At 44.2% G+C, this 25,245-nt stretch overlaps 6 pseudogenes; all 6 read left to right on the top strand.

The window, feature by feature from the left end:
• The first annotated feature begins 20,482 nt into the window (after positions 1-20,482).
• Positions 20,483-20,601, top strand: LOC134579896 (5S ribosomal RNA; annotated as a pseudogene).
• Positions 20,602-20,735: 134 nt separating this feature from the next.
• On the top strand, positions 20,736-20,864 carry LOC134580141 (5S ribosomal RNA; annotated as a pseudogene).
• A 375-nt stretch (positions 20,865-21,239) lies between these two features.
• LOC134579893 (5S ribosomal RNA) lies at positions 21,240-21,358 on the top strand (annotated as a pseudogene).
• Positions 21,359-22,495: 1,137 nt separating this feature from the next.
• LOC134579985 (5S ribosomal RNA) lies at positions 22,496-22,614 on the top strand (annotated as a pseudogene).
• Positions 22,615-23,991: 1,377 nt separating this feature from the next.
• On the top strand, positions 23,992-24,110 carry LOC134580025 (5S ribosomal RNA; annotated as a pseudogene).
• A 134-nt stretch (positions 24,111-24,244) lies between these two features.
• On the top strand, positions 24,245-24,363 carry LOC134579737 (5S ribosomal RNA; annotated as a pseudogene).
• Positions 24,364-25,245: the final 882 nt, after the last annotated feature.

The following is a 25,245-nucleotide window of genomic DNA, read 5'->3' as shown; positions in this document are numbered from 1 at the left end:
TCCTGTACGTTTGGTCACTTTGTGTACTAGGGAGTGGCCTACTTTGGTTGCGGCATGGCCGCCACGTGGCAGTTTGGATCCAAATCTGGTACAGCGCGTACACGTGGCTGTATCGGGTAGGCCTGAACTTTACGGGCAGTTTCCTTATATTGATTGTTGGAGACAGGCCGTAAATGACTCGCCAAAATGGATTCAGACATGCCACGAGGAGCAATGTCGCCTCATGGTGGCTAGGACTTGTTTGTCCCCTAGGACTGGTGTTAGGCCCATTTTGGACACGCCCCCTGAGTCCGAGATCCCTTTGCCGCCCCCTTACTTTCCTTTAAGAGGAAGTGACGCGAATGCAGGAAGTCCTGCACCCCTTCCCCCATTGCCCCCATCCACTTCCGCTTCCTCCTCCAGTACAGAATCCACCCCCTCTCGTACTAAATCTCCCCTTCCGGAACCAGAACCAACCCCCATTAGATCTGAATATCCTGATTTGGCGCCACTTCAGACTTCCGGTCAAGCTTCTTCTAGCTCGGCTCGAAGTGTTCTATTTACTAACTTTTCCCAAAACCAAGCTCCCACATCCTCATGCTTTATTACCCCCCGACCGGAACCTCTAACTGACGCCCCTCCACGTAGCCCCATACTAACCCGACAACTGACCGGTACCCAACAATTAAAACATTATCAGATGCCTCTTCGTCTGAATCCCGGGTCAGCCTATATCGATGCCGCAGGTCAAATGGCACATGCTGACCCAGTCTTCGTATATGTCCCGTTCACGACTACCGATCTCTTGAATTGGAAGACCCACAATTCCTCGTACACTGAGAAACCACAAGCTATGACCGATCTGTTCACCTCGATAGTTCAGAAACATAACCCGACATGGGCTGATTGCCAGCAGTTATTAATGACTTTGTTCAATAATGAGGAAAGGACAAGGATTAATCAAGCGGCCATTAAAGCGCTAGAGGATAGAGCCCGTGCTTTGAATCAAGCCAATCCAGCAGCATGGGCCGCAACACATTATCCTAACACCGATCCCGACTGGAATGTAAATGGTGCAGATATGGTTCAACTCAGAGCCTATAGAGACGCTATAATTGCTGGCATGAAAGCCGGAGGAAAGAAAGCTATTAACATGTCGAAGACAGTTGAGGTGATTCAGAAAAGTGATGAAGCGCCCAGTGTCTTTTATGACCGATTATTGGAGGCATACCGCTTGTATACCCCCTTTAATCCGGAAGACGCAGATAATTCCCGAATGGTGAACTCCGCCTTTGTCAGCCAAGCTTACGGAGATATTAAGCGCAAGCTTCAGAAGTTAGAAGGGTTTGCAGGAATGTCTATCACCCAACTAATGGAGGTAGCGAATAAAGTGTATATGAATAGGGAAACAGAAAGTAAGAAAGAGGAAGAGCGCAAGATGCGTAAAAAGGCTGATATGCTAGCGGTAGCGATCGCAGGCGTAGATAGACGGGGCCCAGATAGAGGCGATAGTAGATGGAATAGGGAGCCTTTGAGTAGGAATCAGTGCGCGTATTGCAAGGAAGAAGGGCATTGGAGGAACGAGTGTCCACAAAGAGAGCAGTACGAGAGAGACCAACCCAGGGCAGGTTACGGAAACTTTAGATGCAGAGCGAGAGGTAGAGGAGGCCCCGGAGGGAGTAATGGTAATAGAGGGAGCAATGGGAACAGAGGAAGTGTTAGGGAAGATAGGTATTTTCCAGCAGCGCAAAGGTCCCGCGATAGAGAAGGTAGGGACTTTGTAGGATTGGCTGACACGGTCATGGAGGACTATTGATACCGACCGGGCTCCATCCCCCTTGGTCGAGCGGAGCCTATGGTCGATGTATCAATAGGGGGAAAAAGGAGTGCGTTCATGATCGACACTGGTGCTGAACATTCGGTGGTGACTAATCTAGTTGCTCCTCCATCTGGAAGAACTATTACTGTAATAGGAGCAACTGGAAGAAGTGCTGAAAAACCGGTTCTTAAAAGTCGACTCTGTACATTGGGAGGCCACGTAGTAAAACATCAATTCCTTTATATGCCTGAATGTCCAGTCCAATTGCTGGGACGTGATATGCTATCTAAATTACAAGCGCAGATTACGTTCCTACCAAATGGAACAACATCCTTAAAGTTTAATGGACCTTCAGGTATTATGACATTATTCGTACCAAAGGAAGAAGAGTGGCGACTTTATAAAGCGTTGACTAGCCAAAACCCTAGGAGTGATGAATCCTTATTCAACATACCAGGAGTTTGGGCAGAGAACAACCCACCAGGACTGGCCCGCAATATTCCACCTATTAAAATCGAACTAAAACTTGGGGTTTATCCAGTGAGCCTAAGACAATATCACATCCCGCAGAAGGCTAAGAAGAACATCCAATCTTATCTGGATAAGTTCATACGGTATGGTATCCTAAAATTCTGTACTTCCCCCTGGAACACCCCATTGCTGCCTGTTCAAAAGCCCGGTACAGATGAGTATAGACCTGTGCAGGACTTGAGAGCAGTCAATGATGCGGTTGTTAGTATACATCCAGTTGTACCCAATCCATATAACCTGCTTGCTTTAATTCCGGGCGGGGCTACTTATTTTACAGTCTTAGACCTCAAAGATGCCTTCTTTTGCCTCCGAATTGCCGCCGAAAGTCAATGTATCTTCGCTTTCCAATGGGAAAACGCTGTAACGGGCTCAAAACGCCAAATGACCTGGACAAGACTGCCCCAAGGGTTTAAAAATTCACCTACCCTATTTGGTTCAGCTCTAAGTCAGGATTTATTGGATTTCGAGTCCATCCCAGGAGAGTGTGTATTGTTACAATATGTAGATGACTTGTTGATAGCAGCAGTTACAAAGGAAATATGTCAGCAGGCAACGCATGATCTACTACACATTCTCTGGAAGGCAGGATACAAGGTGTCTAGAAAGAAGGCTCAGTTGTGTTTGCCAACTGTCAAATATCTGGGATTCCATATCTCTGAAGGTCAAAGAATTATGGGGCCAGAGAGAAAAGAAGCTGTGTGCCAAATACCGATACCCAAGAATAGAAGACAAGTGCGAGAATTCTTGGGGGCAGCAGGCTTCTGTAGGATATGGATTCCCAGCTACGCGATACTGGCAAAACCTCTGTATGCAGCTATCAAAGGTACAGAGCACGACCCCTTCTTATGGACTCAAGAACAGCAAACGGCATTTGAAGATGTGAAGAAGGCTTTGATGAGTGCCCCAGCATTAGGTCTACCTGATCACACACGACCATTCTACCTGTATGTACATGAGCAAAGAAGAATGGCTGTGGGAGTATTGACACAGTACTTGGGATCATGGCAAAGACCTGTTGCCTACATGTCTAAGCAACTGGATGCAGTGGCCAGCGGACTTCCACCTTGTCTAAGAGCAGTAGCTGCAGCCGCCCTGCTAGTAGCTGAAGCCGATAAACTCACTCTGGGTCAAGAACTTTATGTACGAGTCCCACATGCAGTACAGACGTTGTTGGATTACAAAGGAAATCATTGGTTTAGTAATAGCCGTATGACCAAGTATCAAGCAATGTTGTGTGAAAACCCAAGAGTGCATTTAGAGACTGTAAACACCTTAAATCCAGCTACCCTTTTGCCACAACCTACTGAAAGTCAACATGATTGTTTGGAAGTAATGGATGAAGTATTTTCAAGTAGACCAGATCTTCGTGATTTTCCCATCCAGAACCCCGATGTTCAATATTACACCGACGGCAGTAGTTATGTGAAAGAAGGGATCCGCTATGCAGGATATGCAGTAACAACAATAGACAAGGTGATAGAAGCTCGGCCACTGGCAAAAGGAACATCAGCACAAAAGGCAGAATTGATAGCACTGACACGAGCGTTACAATTGGCTGAAGGTTTAAGAGTGAACATCTACACGGACTCCAAGTATGCGTTTTTAACCACTCATGCCCACGGAGCTTTGTATAAAGAAAGAGGACTATTGAATTCAGAAGGCAAAGAAATCAAGTATGCAGCTGAAATCCTACAACTATTGGAAGCAGTGTGGGAGCCGAAAGAAGTCGGTATCATACATTGTCGAGCGCATCTGAGAGGAGATGGTGATGTAACCAAAGGAAATCAGATGGCAGATAGTGCAGCTAAGCGTGCCGCTGAATCGGGAAGACAGGAGTATGTGGGGCATATAGCTGCTCTTATACCAACTCCACTGTCTCAATGGACTCCAGTTTATACAGCTCAAGAAGAGGAGTGGTTAAAGACTGAACCTGGAAAGTATTTGGAGAACAAATGGTATCAGTTAGAAGATGGAAGAATAGTCATTCCAGCATCACTAGCGGTAGAAATTGTCCAAAACTATCACAACGGGACACATTCTGGGAGAGACAGCACAGAAGAATCTCTCAGAAAACATTTCTACATACCAAGATTGTCCAACTTGACTCAGGCCATTGTACGAAGATGTGTAACGTGTGCTAAAAATAATGCAAGGCAAGGACCAGTAAAGCCACCAGGAGTCCAGTTTATGGGGGGACTCCCCAGGTCCGATTTACAAATTGACTATACAGTGATGCCTAAATCGGGTGGACATCGCTACCTGCTGGTGGTTGTGTGTACCTATTCAGGCTGGGTAGAAGCATGTCCTACTCGTACAGAGAAAGCAGGAGAAGTTGTGAGATTCCTGCTACGAGAAATAATACCCCGATATGGACTACCCTGCTCTATAGGATCGGACAATGGTCCAGCTTTTGTTCATCAGTGCCTCAACTGACTCATATGCTTGGTATAAAGTGGAGGCTTCATACGGCATATAGACCCCAGAGTTCTGGTAAGGTAGAGAGAATGAATAGAACTATTAAGAATCAGTTGGCTAAAATGTGTCAGGAAACCCAACTTAAGTGGAACATTCTCTTACCCATAGCTCTATTGCGAATCCGCAGTACACCTACCAGAAGGATGGGCCTCTCTCCTTTTGAAATCATGTATGGGCGACCACCTCCTGTACTCGGTAACTTAAGGGGGGATTTGAGTCAGTTGGGAGAAGGAATTACCCGGCAGCAGGTTGTAGAGTTGGGTAAGAATATGGAGGAGGTACAGAAATGGGTACCAGATAGATTACCTGTGAATATTTATCCCCCTGTTCATAGTTACCACCCAGGAGACCAAGTGTGGATTAAAGAGTGGAATAATGTACCGTTAGGACCCAAGTGGAGAGGTCCTTATGTTGTTCTTTTGTCTACCCCTACAGCGATAAAAGTAGCCGAAGTGACTCCGTGGATACATCACTCCAGGGTTAAACCAGCAGCAGTCGATTCTTGGCAAGTTACAGCAGATCCAGAGAATCCCTGCAAGATCCGGTTGAAGCGCACGACTCAGTCGGAGTGACGAGGAACTTTGTGGATTACAAAATTTTATTGTTTCAGAGATTTGGTAAGTGAGTGAGAGGGCCATAATAAAGCCTGTCCGCTCACCGACGTATAGTATATAAGCCAGGAAAAGTCTCGAAGGGACTCCTGTGAAGACGAGCAGAACTCCATTCCCTGCAGCCCTTACATCCTGGAAGCTGAGGTGCCTTCGCACGGACGAAGACTGAGGATGACGACGAAAGATGTGTTTATGATAATGTTTATTTATGTGTATTTTTATATTCAGGAAGGTAGAGGTACCGACACTCCTAGCTGTGAGGTATGCATTAAGACTACAAGAACAGGTAACCATATTTCCCAAACCCTAATTTGGCATTCACAATACGAGTGTAAAGGAGATGTATCAAGATGTAGATACCTAAATATAGAATATAGTGTGTGCCATTTAGGAGTAGGAGAACCTAAGTGCTTCAGTCCGGAGTATCAACCTCGTACAATTTGGTTGACTCTCAGGAATGGAGATCCTCAGGGGACCCTAATTAATAAGACGGTGTTAGAATCCGTACATTCTTCGGGTGTTCTGCTATTTGATGCGTGTAAGGCGATATCAAGTGGTAGAAAGCCGTGGAATGTATGTGGGGATCTTAGATGGGAGAGGACGTATAGGTCTAACGATAAATATATTTGTCCCAGTAGTAAAAATAAATATGTGAGTCCTAGATGCCCAAATAGAGATTATAACTTTTGCCCATATTGGTCTTGTGTGGGGTGGGCAACTTGGAGACAGACAGTAGACAAGGACATGATTGTGACTAAGTTGCCTACCAGCCCATATTGTAAGTCTATGGAATGCAATCCAGTCCATATACTTATAAATAACCCCGACAAGTTCTTAGATAAATATGGTAATTTATTTGGGTTTCAAATATATGGGACGGGTTTAGATCCTGGGACAGTATTGTTTATAGGGATAGAGACTGATACGGTATCCTCCCAGACTCATCAAGTATACCATTCCTTTTATGAAGAGATGAGCATAGATAATAAGATCCCCCATAATGCTAAAAACCTGTTTATTGATTTAGCCGAAAGTATTGCCGGTAGTCTTAATGTTACCAACTGCTATGTGTGTGGAGGTACTAACATGGGAGACCAATGGCCTTGGGAAGCAAAGGAGGTAATGTCCGGTTCTGAGGCAGTTGACCAATTAATATCTACACAAGCCGATTATCATATGAGTGTTAGAGGTAAATCTGAGTGGAGATTAAAGACCTCCATCATAGGTTATGTTTGCATAGCAAGGAAAGGAATGATGTATAATACTTCTGTAGGAGAATTAACTTGTCTAGGGCAAAAAGCTTATGATGATGATACAAAGAATACAACTTGGTGGTCGGCTTCAAATGTCTCAGAACCATCTAACCCGTTTGCTAGATACGCCAATTTAAAGGATGTGTGGTTTGATCTATCCATCACATCTACCTGGAGAGCCCCAGCAAATTTGTACTGGATCTGTGGTAAGAAAGCCTATTCGGAGTTGCCACAGGACTGGGAAGGGGCATGTGTGTTGGGTATGCTCAAACCATCCTTCTTCTTGTTACCTATTGAAACAGGTGAGACTTTAGGTGTTAAAGTGTATGATGTGAATCATAGGAAGAAAAGGGGACCCATAGAGATAGGCGCCTGGGAAGATAATGAATGGCCTCCCCAGCGTATTATAGATTATTATGGGCCAGCCACGTGGGCAGAAGATGGTACCTTTGGTTATAGAACCCCTATTTATATGCTCAACCGTATTATACGATTACAGGCGGTGGTTGAGATCATTACTAACGAGACATCACAAGCGCTCAATCTTCTAGCGAAGCATAATACCAGGATGAGGACAGCAGTATACCAAAATAGATTAGCCTTGGATTACCTTTTGGCAGTAGAGGGAGGTGTATGTGGGAAGTTTAACCTGAGCAATTGCTGTCTTCAAATAGATGACGAAGGGCAAGCAATAGCTGAGCTTACTAGCCATATGGTTAAACTAGCGCATGTGCCTACTCAGGTATGGAAAGGGTATAATCCAAGCAGTTGGTTTGGTAGCTGGTATGAGTGGTTTGGAGGGCTTAAGGCAATGGTAGGTGGAGTCCTACTGATTTTAATGTTGTGTCTACTCCTGCTGTGTCTTATACCCTTAGTAGTTAGGTCTGTGCAAAGCCTGATAGAAAATATAGCAGAGAGGAAGGCTGCTGCACAGATAATGGCAATTTATAAATATAAGGCTCTAGATCAGGGAGAACCAATGCAGGAAGATGAGTGTTGAAGATTCACATCATAAGATAAGTCTGGTCTGGTTCAAGGTAACTTGCGGTGTATGCAAACTAAGGTTAAGTGATGCCTCAAGTAATTGTGAAATATCAAGAGGCATCAAAGGGGGGAATGTGGTGGAATCTCGGTAAAAATAAATTTAGTAGGCCGAGATTACCACGTGGCATGTGTACGTGCATATGCTGACGTATCGATCAGTTGGTTGCACGAGGTAAGATACGATCAGTAGTGTACGGAGCATGTGCAAGAATACAGAATGTAGTATTCCCCTCCTCCATTGTACTGGACAGGCCATGCGGTCAAGCAGGAAGTTAATTCTTATTTGTATTGATTGGTCAAGAGAATGTGCGGGTGGAGCTTAATATGGGAGGAGTTATGTGCCTATATAAGGAGCCTGCACTATTGTCCGGGGCTCAGAACTTGCTGTATTTTGGTGACATTAGTCCCTCTGAGTCCCGATCGGTGATCCAATAAAGAATCTCTTCCTTCCTGAAGAAACCTGTGTCCATCTCTCTGTGCTTGGCTTCCGTCAGTTTCTCCGGTATCATAATGGATGCATTGTGTGTTTCTCTGTGTGTAAGGGAAGCATGTTGTGTTTCTGTGTGTGTAGGGATGCATTGTGTGTTTCTGAGTATGTGTAGGGATTCATTGTGTGTGTGTGCGTAGTGTGAAAGAGCTCCCTGTCCTGCCCAGTGTCCTATAGAGCTCTCCCTTCCGTCCCTTAGAGATCTCCCCTGCCCCTTAGTGGTCTCTCCTCCTCCCCACCTCCCTTAGTGGTCTTCTTTTCTCCCCAACTTTTCTCCCCTTTCCATTAGTGGTCTCCCCCCCACTCTTAGTGGTCTATCCTCCACCCCCCCCCCCCTTAGTGGTCTCTGCTCTCCCCCACCCTCCCTTATCAGTCTCTCCTCACCCCCTCCCCTAGTGGTCTCTCCACCACCCCCTCCCTCCCTCCTTTAGTGGTCTCTCCCTCCCCCACGTTCTCCTCTCCCCCCACCCTCCTTTAGTGGTCTCTTCCTCCCCCACATTCTTCTCAACACCCCCCTCCTTTAGTGGTCTCTCCCTCCCCCACGTTCTTCTCAACACCCCCCTCCTTTAGTGGTCTCTCCCTCCCCACGTTCTCCTCAACCCCCCCCCCCTCCTTTAGTGGTCTCTCCCTCCCCACGTTCTCCTTAACCCCCTCTCCTTTAGTGGTCTCTCCTTCCCCCACGTTCTCCTCAACTCCCCCTGTGTTCTTATCTCCCCCGCGTGCTCTGCTCCCCTTCTCCTCTTCTCCCCTCCCCGTAATCTTCTCTTCTCCAACCCTCCTTGTAATTTTCTCTTCTCCCCCCTCCTTGTAATTTTCTCTTCTCCCCCCCTCCCTCCTTGTAATTTTCTCTTCTCCCCCATCCTTGTAATTTTCTCTTCTCCCCCCTCCTTGTAGTTTTCTCTTCTCCCCCCTCCTTGTAGTTTTCTCTTCTCCCCCCTCCTTGTAATTTTCTCTTCTCCCTCCTCCCTCCTTGTAATTTTCGCTTCTCCCCCCCCCCCCCTGTAATTTTCTCCTCCTCCCCCCTGTAATTTTCTCCTCCCCCCCCCCCCTGCAGTATTTAAAGGGCCGGCGATGGGGGTGCAGGGCGCCCCCTCCTATATGGCGCCCTAGGCGGCTGCCTAGTTCGCCTTACAGGAAGCGCCGGCCCTGCATGAACCAGTTTAGTAGCCCTTCTCTGAACTCTCTCCAAGGTATCAATATCCTTCTGAAGATACGGTCTCCAGTATTGTGTACAATACTCCAAGTGAGGTCTCACCAGTGTTCTGTACAATGGCATGAGCACTTCCCACTTTCTACTGCTAATACCTCTCCCTATACAACCAAGCATTCTGCTAGCATTTCCTGCTGTTCTATTACATTGTCTTGACTTGCTTGACTTACCTTTAAGTCAAGCAAGACAGTACAAAAAACACTAACATGTAACCCCAAACAATCACATTATACACACACACACCCTGCACCCACAATGGACACAGGGTGACTTAAACATAGGAATAGTCCAGGGTCCTACATAAAATGTCTGTATGAAACCCCAGGCGATGGTGACTAGTACTGTCACAACAAGTTCTCTTGAGGGGATCGGAAGGTGGGGAAGGCTCAACTAAGTAAAGGAGGGAGAGAGGTAGGAGGAGAACATGCTTCTCTTTGCAAGCATCCAATACATGCATTGTCAACGTGCACAGTTCTGGGCTGCAAAAGTCACGTGTGCTGAGGGTGTTACTAACCTCTAGCACAAAAATGCAGATTGCTTTGTGTGTGCAACATTTTAAGCAGAAACGATGCACGTACAGATTCCTACCACCATCACAACTTCAAATCACTGAAGTGATCCTGGTGGTTGGAGTAACCCTTTAAGTATGAGATATTTTGTTCCAGTTTAGCTAATGCAGCCTAACATTTGCAATTCCACTGTCGGTTAACCCACAATTCGTTGTTTAGTAAATAAACCTAAACCCCCTATTTTGCCATTTTAGACTCAACAAATCCTTGACAGCTGAACAAATGCTAAAACAATTATTGCCGAAATTTTGCAAGAAAAGAGTCGTTTTCGTTAAAGAAAAAAAAATACATAAGAAATAAACTGTATTTCATGTTACTGAATAAATATACACAGGGGGAAAAAAAGAAAACGTGAAAGAGTGATTATTTTAAAACGGTGAGTAATGTCATAAAAATAAGCAAAAGGACAATCAGATTAAATGTAATAGAAGTTGAAAAAATTCTAAAGACTCAAAAATGCAGAAATCGTTGTTTAGTTTTTTTATTAATACAAATGGAAAAGAACCTAAGATGGAAAACATTAAGCTGTTAAAGTACATTTTATTTCTTTTTTCTCTGCTCTGCATACTTTTATAGCTCCGGCAAATGTCAAAATTGATGGACTTCGGTATTTTCAACTTCAGGAACTAAGTAATTGTGTAATTGTCGATAAGAACCAGTAGATTTGCAGCTTGCTGTCATAACTCCCTGGCATTCCATCTTCTATCATATATAACTCCAAGGCTGGTTAAATAATGGGTGTCCCGATGTTTCCAGTTAAAGTTCTAGAGGTTACCCAAACCTGATGGGTTTTTCTTCTACTTTCTGATTCTGAAAGACATTTCCATTACCGTCAGATAAATTTGTATCCAAAAATATGATTTTCTTATTTCTATCAAATAAATACAGCTCAGATTTCATTTGAAGCTAGACTCGCTGTTTGCTTTGGAATCTCAATGTAAATGTACTTACGGAATAGCTTCTGGGCACTTTCTGATTTCCGTACAAATATAACAAATGTGGTCTAATTTCTATGGAGGATTGGAACTTTTCTCACCAGTAGAAAAATGCTAGAAAATTTTATAACATGACAGGAGGCTTCGTATTTGCTTAAGTCTCTCTTTACTAGAACTCCACAGCAGCACAGAAAACAACCAATCAGAAAAAAGTTAGGTACTATAAAACTCCCCTCCCCATGCATCATTTCCTCTTTCTTTGCTGCTCCGCACCAGTACAGGTCAGAGTACCACTGCCTCCTGCTTATAGTGGGTGGCTTTGGGGTTTTTATTGCTTATTTTCAGTATTTTTTATTCTTTACTGTAGATTGCCTTTGTGGGACTTAGCTATATTTGTATATATATAGTCAGTAATTTATTTATCTTTCCCTTGTGAGATTTTTTCTTATGTTTCAGTTTGTCTATGCTTTCATTCTATCAATGTATTTTTCCCTATATTTGTGGGGGTCTTTGGGGTCCTTACTGTGTTTTCTTTGGACTTGTGCCCCCTGCCCGTTTCCCTTTTCTGGGTTCATGCGTTTTCCATGCTATTTTGCTTTCCGCTTTTTCCCGCGGTGTGCCTGCCGCTCTGGGGCTTCAGGAGGCTGACTCTTCTGCCTCTTTCATCCCCCGAGCTCCGGGTCCGTGGAGTTCGACTCCGGCGGCCCCACGTGCCTTTTTCGGTCGCGGGGTACTCGCGTGCGCCCAAGTACCCGGCGGCCGGATCTTTTTCTCCACGTGGCCGCCTCGCCGCGGACGCCTCCGTCCGTGGACGGCGTGTGTCCGGGCGGGGGAGAGTGCGACCGCGGGTGGGTGCGACCGCCCGCGGCCCCCTCCCTCGTCGGTACACTACTCTTTGGAGGTCTGCCTCCACCCAGCTCAGTGCTTACCTTCTGCACTTGGAGCTGTATACAGGCTTTTGACTGCATGTCAGTTTAGTTCCACTATAGTGACCGATTTGAGCTTGAACCTTCTATTAAGGGACACTCTGAGTGACTTTCTCCTATGGATTACTATCCATGTATGTGTGGGTGTATATATATTTGCATATACGTTTTTTGTTACATGTCAGGATTGCTGTGAGTTTGATTGACATAATTTACCTATGTGTACTGTGATTTTACTGTCTAGTGTATATATGATTACTGTATATCACAGAATACTGTGGGTTTTTGCTGACAGTGTGTATCACAGGTTGCTATGTGTTGTTACTGACAGTGTATTTCAAAGATTTTGTTTGGCTGTCAGTGTATATCACAGGTTGCTGTGTGTTTACTGTCAGTGTATACCTCATATCGCTGCGGGTTTTTGCAGACAGTGCATATCACTACTTTTGTTTGATCTACCGTCAGGGTATATCACAGATTACTGTGAATTTCGAGTATTTATAATCCCTGTTATACAAGCTCTGTTCAGGGGTGTATATCCTACATCCTACAGTTAGCTCTGGGATTCATTCGCTTCTCAGTGTATATATTTTCTCTCAGATGGGACTACTCTGGTATGTATTCTCTGTCCATGGCATATATATAGTTAAGACTTGGATCTGACTCTAGCTGGTATGGGAGACCAGTCTACACCGATACGGTACAATTTATCAGGTTCTTGGGGAACTAATTATGTTGGCTGTTGTTTAACCCTACTCCTTGAGGTGTCCGTGATTACATTCCCCTTCACGTATGTGCGGATGGTAATCCATAATATGCTAAGATATTTCAAGTAGATCCGTGTGCGCATGTGCATACCTATCCACAGTTCATGGACAGTGGCGCTCAGTGTACCTTACATTCGTGGACATGATGGTCACGGGACTACTTCCGCTTGTACCCAATACAGCTGGAATACCACTATTTGACTGCCGGGCACTTAGGGACTGCCAGTCCGGGTTCACGTTGCTCACACAGCCTTACGCTGTCTAAAAGGGTTGATTGTCTAAAGGTCCTATGTCACAAGATTCCCTGAGGATCTACTATTTTAGGGACCTCTACCCGAACTCAGAGGTCCCCGTTACTCATTCATAACCACTGTAAAGCGCAACGGAATTGGAAGGCGCTATATAAATACATGTTAATAATAATATTGTGGTAATACACAACCCATTGAATGGCCTGCTATGTCTGTGCCCATAAGAATGGCCTGCTATGTCTGTGCCCATAAGAATGGCCTGCTATGTCTGTGCCCATAAGAATGGCCTGCTATGTCTGTGCCCATAAGATTGGCCTGCTATGTCTGTGCCCATAAGATTGGCCTGCTATGTCTGTGCCCATAAGATTGGCCTGCTATGTCTGTGCCCATAAGATTGGCCTGCTATGTCTGTGCCCATAAGATTGGCCTGCTATGTCTGTGCCCATAAGAATGGCCTGCTATGTCTGTGCCCATAAGAACGGCCTGCTATGTCTGTGCCCATATGAACGGCCTGCTATGTCTACACCCATAAGAACGGCCTGCTATGTCTGCGCCCATAAGAACGGCCTGTTACGTCTGTGCCCGTAAAACGGCCTGTTATGTCTGTGTCCGTAAAAACGGCCTGTTATGTCTGCGCCGGTAAAAGCGGCCTGCTATGTCTGTGCCCGTAAGAACGGCCTGCTATGTCTGTGCCCATAAGGACAGCCTACTATGTCTGTGCCCTTTAGAACGGCCTGCTAGGTCTGAATGGCCCGCTATGTCGGTGCCTACTTGAATGGCCTGCTATGTCTGTGACTATTTGCTAGACTAACCGTTCTGTGTCCATTCGTTTGGCCTGCTGGGCCTGCGCCCTACTGACGGGCCTACACTATTGGTACTGAACCCCCTCTTGGCCGCAGGCCAGGGGTAATATCACTGAGGGGATCCCAGTGCCCACCGGTGACATGGAGATAGGCAGGTCTCCAGACAAACACCATTGCCATAGTGTTCAAGAGGACACCAGTATACGGCCATCTGAATATGGTGGGAAGAGTGAAGGCCCTTAACCTCATGCCTGAAGGACAGAGTTTCTTATGAAGACCCCGGACACATCCACGGTTTACTCCAAACCGGCGACGGCACATCTCCAAGGAGAACTTCGCACAGGCAAGGACCGGTACTCAGTGTGTTTCCCTTGTCTTTGCCAGCTACTCCGTATCTGCCCCCCGGAACCTTATAGGTTCAGTAGTTTTTTCCTGCGTCGGGTTGGCTCCTGGCCCTGTCCGGTGGGACTTACTTTTTCTTACCTCCCGGCCTGCTGTTTGCCTTCTATCCGGATAGAATTGGTGTATTTTTCCCTTATCCACATTGATTGTTGCTTTTTGTTTTTCATGACTTCCTTTTCCTTCGCTCGGGTCGTCGTGAGGCCTGACTTGACCTCCTCCGGCCTCCTGGGCACTTGTGGATCACGGAGAACGTCTCCAGCTTTCCTCAGACTACCAATGGTCTACCTGGACCCCGCGCGCGCACGGGATCCAGTTAGTCGGTTGATAGTTTTTCCATCGTTGTTTCCGAAGATTGCCCTCAGCCTTATGCTGACATTACTATTCGGTGCGCCCTACGGTTTGGTCACCCTGAATCTCTAGGGACTCTAGTTTGCACCACGGGAGGGTGCGGCCCCCCATCTCCTCTATCCGAGTATGTATTTATTTTCAGGAACATGGGGCGATCCCTCTCATGCAGAGCCGGATAATGATTTATTATTAGAGGGCGCAACCCCTCATTTGCCCTCAACCAGATACTGGGCTGGATGCAGAGGACAGATTGGGAGGACCCATTCTCATAGAGGGAACCGATATCGGATGTAGACTCTGCTGTTGGTTGCTAACGGGCTCGGCCCGCTCAGGCTAGCAGCCGGACGCTCTCACGGTATGCGATCACAGTAGTAGAGAGCGCGGCTCTCTCATACACTCGACGCTCTTCAGTACCGGCCATCTGTTCATCGCACAGGCTTGTACCTGTGCAGGACATTAATGACTACATAGAGAGGCGTCCCTCCTGCGTTCAATGGAGCTGACATCCACGCTACTGACTTCGTCCTAGAGGACTGCCTGGTCATGCAAGAATTGCATGTTTAGACTAGAGACCTCTATTCTATCTCCTGTTATGGATCTACTGGATTTGGACCGCTGTAACACGTACAAAATACTCAGAGGTATAACGGGGGGAGTCTCCCACTTATTGACACGCACTCCTGGAGAGGGTGCGGCTAACGGATGGCCCTCCGGTATTCTGAGAGTGCAGGTTTGGCATATTCTCCACCATCTAATACAGAGACTGCTTTCTGTTTTTGGATATCCAGACCATTACGAACAAACTGCGCAGACAGTTTCTCCCATGTCAAGACGTCAGGAGTTACGGTGACCTTCATGGAGAAAACGAGCACTGCCTTGCTCGGGTAACTGGATTCTGGAAGGCCTATTACCCGGTCTGAAGGTAAAACCGTACGTATGGATCACATGGTAAGACCAGAAACCCCGGTTGCCTTGACTTTCCCGATCATTAGGACCTTGGGATTGATGGCAGGCTACCCCGTCTCCTCGGAGCGCGTGCCTGGTGTACATGGTTCGGAGATAGAGGTCCCTCCGTTTAGGCTCTACTTATCCCTCACGGGAGCCGTTTGCTGGATTCGCGCTAACCTATTTTTCAACTACCGTTGAGGTGACCTACGAGACTTTATGGAGGAGCTTGGTGTGCCCCGACTCCTACACAGCCATCTCTCACTCTTGGACGGAGGCATCTCTGGATGGAAATCTGCGTTCCGGCTTCCCTTTTCCATTCCTTCAAAGATTCTGGGATTCTCTATTCCCAGAGTAGTCGACCACCGTTTCCTCCACACCAGTTCAGTTCGGAACCTTGAATGGACGTCCTTTGGAGTTTTTTTTTCTCTACTGCGTCCGAGGATTACACGGTCCATTTGGAATATTGGTATCACTTAGAGTACGGCCGGTTTGGCCACACTCTTGCCTGCATTATGGATTTATCCTCGGATGAGACATCTCACCGGGTAGGACAGGAAGGAACGGAAGACCCTCCTCGGTTTTTTCTTTTGTGATTTTGGTGGCGGTCTTAGGTGCATTCCTTGAGATTGGAGATCTACCTGCAAGGCCGCATCGCCGAATGGGCCTGGCACGATTGGAGGAGCCGCCTTACGGATCAGGTATTGAGACTTGGTGTCAGTTTCCTTCTCGCGACTCTAAGTCCTAGATCGGATTTCGAATTTATACAACTGCAAGAATGTGGCTAATAGGTCAGCTTGCCAGCTCATGGGCCGATTTCTAGGAAACAGGTCGCAACACCTCGTACAATGGATTTACCGGCGGATGGTGTTTTTTTCCGGATTTGAGATGCTTCGTCGGTTGGCATCTTCTTTGACCCGTCGGCTGTCATTTATCGTATTTGGAATGTCCAATTAGGATTACTTTGATACTTCCTGGAATAGATACCAGCGACACAAACAGCGTTGGATTGGTGATTGAAACAGCAAATACGAAGCCTCCTGTCATGTTATAAAATTGTAGATTATGCTAGCTTTAGTGTACCTATAATCTTAATTTTATTAATGACAGGAGGCGAGTATTTCCCACCCATTCTTGTCCCTCCCTTGTTTAATGTTATAGTTTAGATTATCAGGTACGTATGCAACTCTGTTTGTTGTCTCTGCTACCTGTCGATTGTTTCTTATGTCTGTGTTTTTTCCATAAGTAGGGTTAGGATATTTACATATTAGGTTAATTTGGTTGCTACATTGGGTACCTACATGCTTATTCAGAGTTAATTTCATTGGATAATCAACCTGTTCTATTCTGTTTTTCTCTCGTTTCAGTTTACAGTCCATCTACACTATCTAGTTTGTCGGTTACACTTGGAGGGTGGACATTGTTATATTCATCGTATCTAGGACTTCGTTTCTTCCCCATGATGTTCTATGCCTTTTATTCTGTTTTGTCGCAGCTTGAAAGAGGAAATGATGCATGGGGAGGGGAGTTTTATAGTACCTAACTTTTTTCTGATTGGTTGTTTTCTGTGCTGCTGTGGAGTTCTAGTAAAGAGAGACTTAAGCAAATACTCGCCTCCTGTCATTAATAAAATTAAGATTATAGGTACACTAAAGCTAGCATAATCTAAAATTTTGCTTTGTATTCCAAAGCGAACAGAGCTCGTTAACCAGTAAATGGTCTCCTGGGTTGGACGTGCCTCCATTTTGAATGCACCATGGACGTTTTAAAACTATAAAATGAAAAAGATACCAAACGAAAAGTTGGTCACGTTTCAGTTTCAGACCAGGAAGGGGCACCACCGCTCATTTTGAGTTAGGTCGTCTGATTACATCCCATTAATCCCAGGCCAGCAGGGCTTTAGTTCCGCTCCCAGCCACAGTTATATTTGTCAGATCTGATTAGTGTAAGTGACCAATATGCTGATAACAATCATATTGTGACTGCTATCAGTTCATTTACAGCCTCATTCACATGTTTTTGACAAATTGAATGGTTAGTGGATAGCAATTGAGGGGGTGACACTCCTTTTAACCCCGTGTATCCCTCACACTCAAAGAAACACTGTAGGGTCAGGAACACAAACATGTATTCCTGACCCTATAGTGTTAAAATCACTATCTGGCTTCCTCCTGGTTCTTCCTTTCCCCCCTAAATATAGTAAAATCTTACCTTTATTCCAGTCTGCTGCTGTTCGCTCTGTCCTTGAGCCAATCACAATGCTTTTCCATAGGAAAGTATTGGATTAGCTGAGATTTCCAAGGAGGTGGGGCAGGGGGCAGAGCAAAACGGCATCCTGGTCAATCAGCATCTCCTCATAGAGATGCATGGAATGAATGTCAGTTTTGCACATTGTGCAGCACTCCCCCAGGAAGCACCTCTAGTAGCCATCTGCGGAGTGGCGACTGGAGACAGGGGCGGATCCAGAACCAAATATCAGGAGGTGAAAAGTGCTGTAGTGGAGAAAAAAGGAAAAGAACTACCAAAACAATTACATTAAGCTACAGTGTCCCTTTAATGCAATCTATATTTATCCACCTTTAGTGTCTCTCTTTATCATTAATCTTATTTCTAAGATGTCTCTGTCACTTTATCCTCCAGTCTCTCATAAGAACCTTGTGTCTTTTTTTTTTTCATCTACCTAATGCCTCTTGGGTCTTTAGCTCCTCTAGCTCCCTTGTGTGTTTCCCTATCTAACCAATCTTGTTTGTCATTCACTCCTTGTCTTCTATGAAACTCTGTTTCTCCCTTCCCATCTTCTATAAAAACCCTGTGTCTCTCCTCCCATCTTCTATAAAAACCCTGTGGCTCTCCTCCCATTTACTATAAAAACCCTGTGTCTCTCCTCCCATTTACTATAAAAACCCTGTGTCTCTCCTCCCATTTACTATAAAAACCCTGTGTCTCTCCTCCCATTTACTATAAAAACCCTGTGTCTCTCCTCCCATTTACTATAAAAACCCTGTGTCTCTCCTCCCATTTACTATAAAAACCCTGTCTCTCCCCTCATTTACTATAAAAACCCTGTGTCTCTCCCCTCATTTACTATAAAAAGCCTGTGTCTCTCCTCCCATTTACTATAAAAACCCTGTCTCTCCTCCCATTTACTATAAAAACCCTGTGTCTCTCCTCCCAATTACTATAAAAACCCTGTGTCTCTCCTCCCATTTACTATAAAAACCCTGTGTCTCTCCTCCCATTTACTATAAAAACCCTGTGTCTCTCCTCCCATTTACTATAAAAACCCTGTGTCTCTCCTCCCATTTACTATAAAAACCCTGTGTCTCTCCTCCCATTTACTATAAAACCCTGTGTCTCTCCTCCCATTTACTATAAAAACCCTGTGTCTCTCCTCCCATTTACTATAAAAACCCTGTGTCTCTCCTCCCATTTACTATAAAAACCCTGTGTCTCTCCTCCCATTTACTAAAAAAACCCTGTGTCTCTCCTCCCATTTACTATAAAAACCATGTGTCTCTCCTCCCATTTACTATAAAAACCCTGTGTCTCTCCTCCCATTTACTATAAAAACCCTGTGTCTCTCCTCCCATTTACTATAAAAACCCTGTCTCTCCTCCCATTTACTATAAAAACCCTGTGTCTCTCCTCCCATTTACTATAAAAACCCTGTGTCTCTCCTCCCATTTACTATAAAAACCCTGTGTCTCTCCTCCCATTTACTATAAAAACCCTGTGTCTCTCCTCCCATTTACTATAAAAACCCTGTGTCTCTCCTCCCATTTACTATAAAAACCCTGTCTCTCCTCCCATTTACTATAAAAACCCTGTGTCTCTCCTCCCATTTACTATAAAAACCCTGTGTCTCTCCTCCCATTTACTATAAAAACCCTGTGTCTCTCCTCCCATTTACTATAAAAACCCTGTCTCTCCTCCCATTTACTATAAAAACCCTGTGTCTCTCCTCCCATTTACTATAAAAACCCTGTGTCTCTCCTCCCATTTACTATAAAAACCCTGTGTCTCTCCTCCCATTTACTATAAAAACCCTGTCTCTCCCCTCATTTACTATAAAAACCCTGTGTCTCTCCCCTCATTTACTATAAAAAGCCTGTGTCTCTCCTCCCATTTACTATAAAAACCCTGTCTCTCCTCCCATTTACTATAAAAACCCTGTGTCTCTCCTCCCATTTACTATAAAAACCATGTGTCTCTCCTCCCATTTACTATAAAAACCCTGTGTCTCTCCTCCCATTTACTATAAAAACCCTGTGTCTCTCCTCCCATTTACTATAAAACCCTGTGTCTCTCCTCCCATTTACTATAAAAACCCTGTGTCTCGCCTCCCATTTACTATAAAAACCCTGTGTCTCTCCTCCCATTTACTATAAAAACCCTGTGTCTCTCCTCCCATTTACTATAAAAACCCTGTGTCTCTCCTCCCATTTACTATAAAAACCATGTGTCTCTCCTCCCATTTACTATAAAAACCCTGTGTCTCTCCTCCCATTTACTATAAAAACCCTGTGTCTCTCCTCCCATTTACTATAAAAACCCTGTGTCTCTCCTCCCATTTACTATAAAAACCCTGTGTCTCTCCTCCCATTTACTATAAAAACCCTGTGTCTCTCCTCCCATTTACTATAAAACCCTGTGTCTCTCCCCTCATTTACTATTAAAACCCTCTGTCTCTCCCCTCATTTACCATAAAAACCCTGTGTCTCTCCCATTTACTATAAAAACCCTGTGTCTCTCCCATTTACTATAAAAACCCTGTGTCTCTCCCATTTACTATAAAAACCCTGTGTCTCTCCCATTTACTATAAAAACCCTGTGTCTCTCCCATTTACTATAAAAACCCTGTGTCTCTCCTCCCATTTACTATAAAAACCCTGTCTCTCCCCCCATTCAATATAAAACCCTCTGTCTCTCCCCTCATTTACTATAAAACCCTGTGTCTCTCTCTTGTCTCTTTCACCCCCCCAAACCCCAGCCCCTCCATGTGTTTCATTTCTCGACCTTTTCTCATAATCAGATCACTTTTTTCCCTATCCAGAAGCGTCTTGTCTTTTGTCGCAACCAGTGTTTGATATTCTACCAACATCAGTGAAATTGCATTCGATTAATTTTGCCTATGGCCATACCAGTCTGAAAATGCCTGATCTCGTCAGATCTCAGAAGCCATCCAAACTCGGGTCTGGTTAGTACTTGTATGGGAGACCAACTATGAACCTCAGGTGCCATAAGCTTTTGTTTATTTATTTTTTGCATTATGATGTCATAATCAGATCACTTTTTTCCCTATCCAGAAGCGTCTTGTCTTTTGTCCCAACCAGTGTTTGATATTCTACCAACATCAGTGAAATTGCATTCAATTAATTTTGCCTATGGCCATACCAGTCTGAAAATGCCTGATCTCGTCAGATCTCGTCAGATCTAAGAAGCCATCTAGACTCGGGCCTGGTTAGTACTTGTATGGGAGACCACCTAGGAACCTCAGGTGCCATAAGCTTTTGTTTATTTCTTTTTTGCATTATGATGTCATAATCAGATCACTTTTTTCCCTATCCAGAAGCGTCTTGTCTTTTTTCACAACCAGTGTTTTATATTCTACCAACATCAGTGAAATTGCATTCGATTAATTTTGCCTATGGCCATACCAGTCTGAAAATGCCTGATCTCATGCCATCCAGACTCGGGCCTGGTTAGTACATGTATGGGAGACCAATTAGGAACCTCAGGTTCCATAAGCTTTTGTTTATTTCTTTTTTGCATTATGATGTCATAATCAGATCACTGTTTTCCCTATCCAGAAGCGTCTTGTCTTTTGTCCCAACCAGTGTTTGATATTCTACCAACATCAGTGAAATTGCATTCAATTAATTTTGCCTATGGCCATACCAGTCTGAAAATGCCTGATCTCGTCAAATCTCAAAAGCAATCCAGACTCGGGCCTGGTTAGTACTTATATGGGAGACCAACTAGGAACCTCAGGTGCCGTAAGCTTTTGTTTATTTCTTTTTTGCATTATGATGTCATAATCAGATCACTTTTTTCCCTATCCAGAAGCGTCTTGTCTTTTGTCGCAACCAGTGTTTGAAATTCTACCAACAACAGTGAAATTGCATTCGATTAATTTTGCCTATGGCCATACCAGTCTGAAAATGCCAGATCTCAGAAGCCACCCAGACTCAGGCCTGGTTAGTACTTGTATGGGAGACCAACTAGGATCCACAGGTGCCGTAAGCTTTTGTTTATTTCTTTTTTGCATTATGATGTCATAATCAGATCACTTTTTTTCCCTATGCAGAAGCGTCTTGTCTTTTGTCGCAACCAGTGTTTGATATTCTACCAACATCAGTGAAATTGCATTCGATTAGTTTTGCCTATGGCCATACCAGTCTGAAAATGCCCATCTCGTCAGATCTCAGAAGCCATCCAGACTCGGGCCTGGTTAGTACTTGTATGGGAGACCAACTAGGAACCTGAGGTGCTATAAGCTTTTGTTTATTTCTTTTTTGCATTATGATGTCATAATCAGATCACTTTTTTCCCTATCCAGAAGCGTCTTGTCTTTTGTCGCAACCAGTGTTTGATATTCTCCATACATCAGTGAAATTGCATTCGATTAATTTTGCCTATGGCCATACCAGTCTGAAAATGCCTGATCTCGTCAGATCTCAGAAGCCATCCAGACTCGGGCATGGTTAGTACTCGTATCGGAGACCAACTAGGGTCCTCAGGTGCCATAAGCTTTTGTTTATTTCTTTTTTGCATTATGATGTCATAATCAGATCACTTTTTTCCCTATCCAGAAGCGTCTTTGTCTTTTGTCGCAACCAGTGTTTGATATTCTACCAACATCAGTGAAATTGCATTCGTTTAATTTTGTCTATGGCCATACCAGTCTGAAAATGCCTGATCTTGTCAGATCTAAGAAGCCATCTAAATTCGGGCCTGGTTAGTACTTGTATGGGAGACCAACTAGGAACCTCAGGTGCCATAAGCTTTTGTTTATTTCTTTTTTGCATTATGATGTCATAATCAGATCACTTTTTTCCCTATCCAGAAGAGTCTTGTCTTTTGTCGCAACCAGTGTTTGATATTCTACCAACATCAGTGAAATTGCATTCATTTAATTTAGCCTATGGCCATACCAGTCTGAAAATGCCTGATCTTGTCAGATCTCAGAAGCTATCCAGACTCGGGCCTGGTTAGTACTTGTATGGGAGACCAACTAGGAACCTCAGGTGCTGTAAGCTTTTGTTTATTTCTTTTTTGCATTATGATGTCATAAACAGATCACTTTTTTCCCTATCCAGAAGAGTCTTGTCTTTTGTCGCAACCAGTGTTTGATTTTCTACCAACATCAGTGAAATTGCATTCGATTAGTTTTGCCTATGGCCATACCAGTCTGAAAATGCCCATCTCGTCAGATCTCAGAAGCCATCCAGACTCGGGTCTGGTTAGTACTTGTATGGGAGACCAACTAGGAACCTTAGGTGCCATAAGCTTTTGTTTATTTCTTTTTTGCATTATGATGTCATAATCAGATCACTTTTTTCCCTATCCAGAAGCGTCTTGTCTTTTGTCGCAACCAGTGTTTGAAATTCTACCAACAACAGGGAAATTGCATTCGATTAATTTTGCCTATGGCCATACCAGTCTGAAAATGCCAGATCTCAGAAGCCACCCAGACTCAGGCCTGGTTAGTACTTGTATGGGAGACCAACTAGGAACCACAGGTGCCGTAAGCTTTTGTTTATTTCTTTTTTGCATTATGATGTCATAATCAGATCACTTTTTTCCCTATGCAGAAGCGTCTTGTCTTTTGTCGCAACCAGTGTTTGATATTCTACCAACATCAGTGAAATTGCATTCGATTAGTTTTGCCTATGGCCATACCAGTCTGAAAATGCCTATCTCATCAGATCTCAGAAGCCATCCAGACTCGGGTCTGGTTAGTACTTGTATGGGAGACCAACTAGGAACCTTAGGTGCCATAAGCTTTTGTTTATTTCTTTTTTGCATTATGATGTCATAATCAGATCACTTTTTTCCCTATCCAGAAGCGTCTTGTCTTTTGTCGCAACCAGTGTTTGATATTCTACCAACATCAGTGAAATTGCATTCAATTAATTTTGCCTATGGCCATACCAGTCTGAAAATGTCAGATCTCAGAAGCCATCCAGACCCTGGCCTGGTTAGTACTTGTATGGGAGGCCAACTAGGAACCTCAGGTGCCGTAAGCTTTTGTTTATTTCTTTTTTGCATTATGATGTCATAAACAGATCACTTTTTTCCCTATCCAGAAGAGTCTTGTCTTTTGTCGCAACCAGTGTTTGATTTTCTACCAACATCAGTGAAATTGCATTTGATTAAATTTGCCTATGGCCATACCAGTCTGAAAATGCCTGATCTCGTCAGATTTCAGAAGCCATCCAGACTCGGACCTGGTTAGTACTTGTATGGGAGCACAACTAGGTACCGCAGGTGTCATAAGCTTTTGTTTATTTCTTTTTTGCATTATGATGTCATAATCAGATCACTTTTTTCTCTATCCAGAAGCGTCTTGTCTTTTGTTGCAACCAGTGTTTGATATTCTACCAACATCAGTGAAATTGCATTCGATTAATTTTGCCTATGGCCATACCAGTCTGAAAATGCCTTATCTCGTCAGATCTCAGAAGCCATCCAGATTTGGGCCTTGTTAGTACTTGTATGGGAGACCACCTTGGAACCTCAGGTGCCGTAAGCTTTTGTTTATTTCTTTTTTGCATTATGATGTCATAATCAGATCACTTTTTTCCCTATCCAGAAGCGTCTTGTCTTTTGTCGCAACCAGTGTTTGATATTCTACCAACATCAGTGAAATTGCATTCAATTAATTTTGCCTATGGCCATACCAGTCTGAAAATGCCTGATCTCGTCAAATCTCAGAAGCAATCCAGACTCGGGCCTGGTTAGTACTTATATGGGAGACCAACTAGGAACCTCAGGTGCCGTAAGCTTTTGTTTATTTCTTTTTTGCATTATGATGTCATAATCAGATCACTTTTTTCCCTATCCAGAAGCGTCTTGTCTTTTGTCGCAACCAGTGTTTGAAATTCTACCAACAACAGTGAAATTGCATTTGATTAATTTTGCCTATGGCCATACCAGTCTGAAAATGCCAGATCTCAGAAGCCACCCAGACTCAGGCCTGGTTAGTACTTGTATGGGAGACCAACTAGGAACCACAGGTGCCGTAAGCTTTTGTTTATTTCTTTTTTGCATTATGATGTCATAATCAGATCACTTTTTTCCCTATGCAGAAGCGTCTTGTCTTTTGTCGCAACCAGTGTTTGATATTCTACCAACATCAGTGAAATTGCATTCGAGTAGTTTTGCCTATGGCCATACCAGTCTGAAAATGCCTATCTCGTCAGATCTCAGAAGCCATCCAGACTCGGGTCTGGTTAGTACTTGTATGGGAGACCAACTAGGAACCTTAGGTGTCATAAGCTTTTGTTTATTTCTTTTTTGCATTATGATGTCATAATCAGATCACTTTTTTCCCTATCCAGAAGCGTCTTGTCTTTTGTCGCAACCAGTGTTTGATATTCTACCAACATCAGTGAAATTGCATTCAATTAATTTTGCCTATGGCCATACCAGTCTGAAAATGTCAGATCTCAGAAGCCATCCAGACTCGGGCCTGGTTAGTACTTGTATGGGAGGCCAACTAGGAACCTCAGGTGCCGTAAGCTTTTGTTTATTTCTTTTTTGCATTATGATGTCATAACCAGATCACTTTTTTCCCTATCCAGAAGCGTCTTGTCTTTTGTCGCAGCCAGTGTTTGATATTCTACCAACATCAGTGAAATTGCATTCGATTAGTTTTGCCTATGGCC

The sequence above is a fragment of the Pelobates fuscus genome, chromosome 12 (assembly GCF_036172605.1).
Source record: "Pelobates fuscus isolate aPelFus1 chromosome 12, aPelFus1.pri, whole genome shotgun sequence".
Classification (NCBI taxonomy): domain Eukaryota; kingdom Metazoa; phylum Chordata; class Amphibia; order Anura; family Pelobatidae; genus Pelobates; species Pelobates fuscus.
This window is presented reverse-complemented; position numbering and strand designations above follow the sequence as displayed.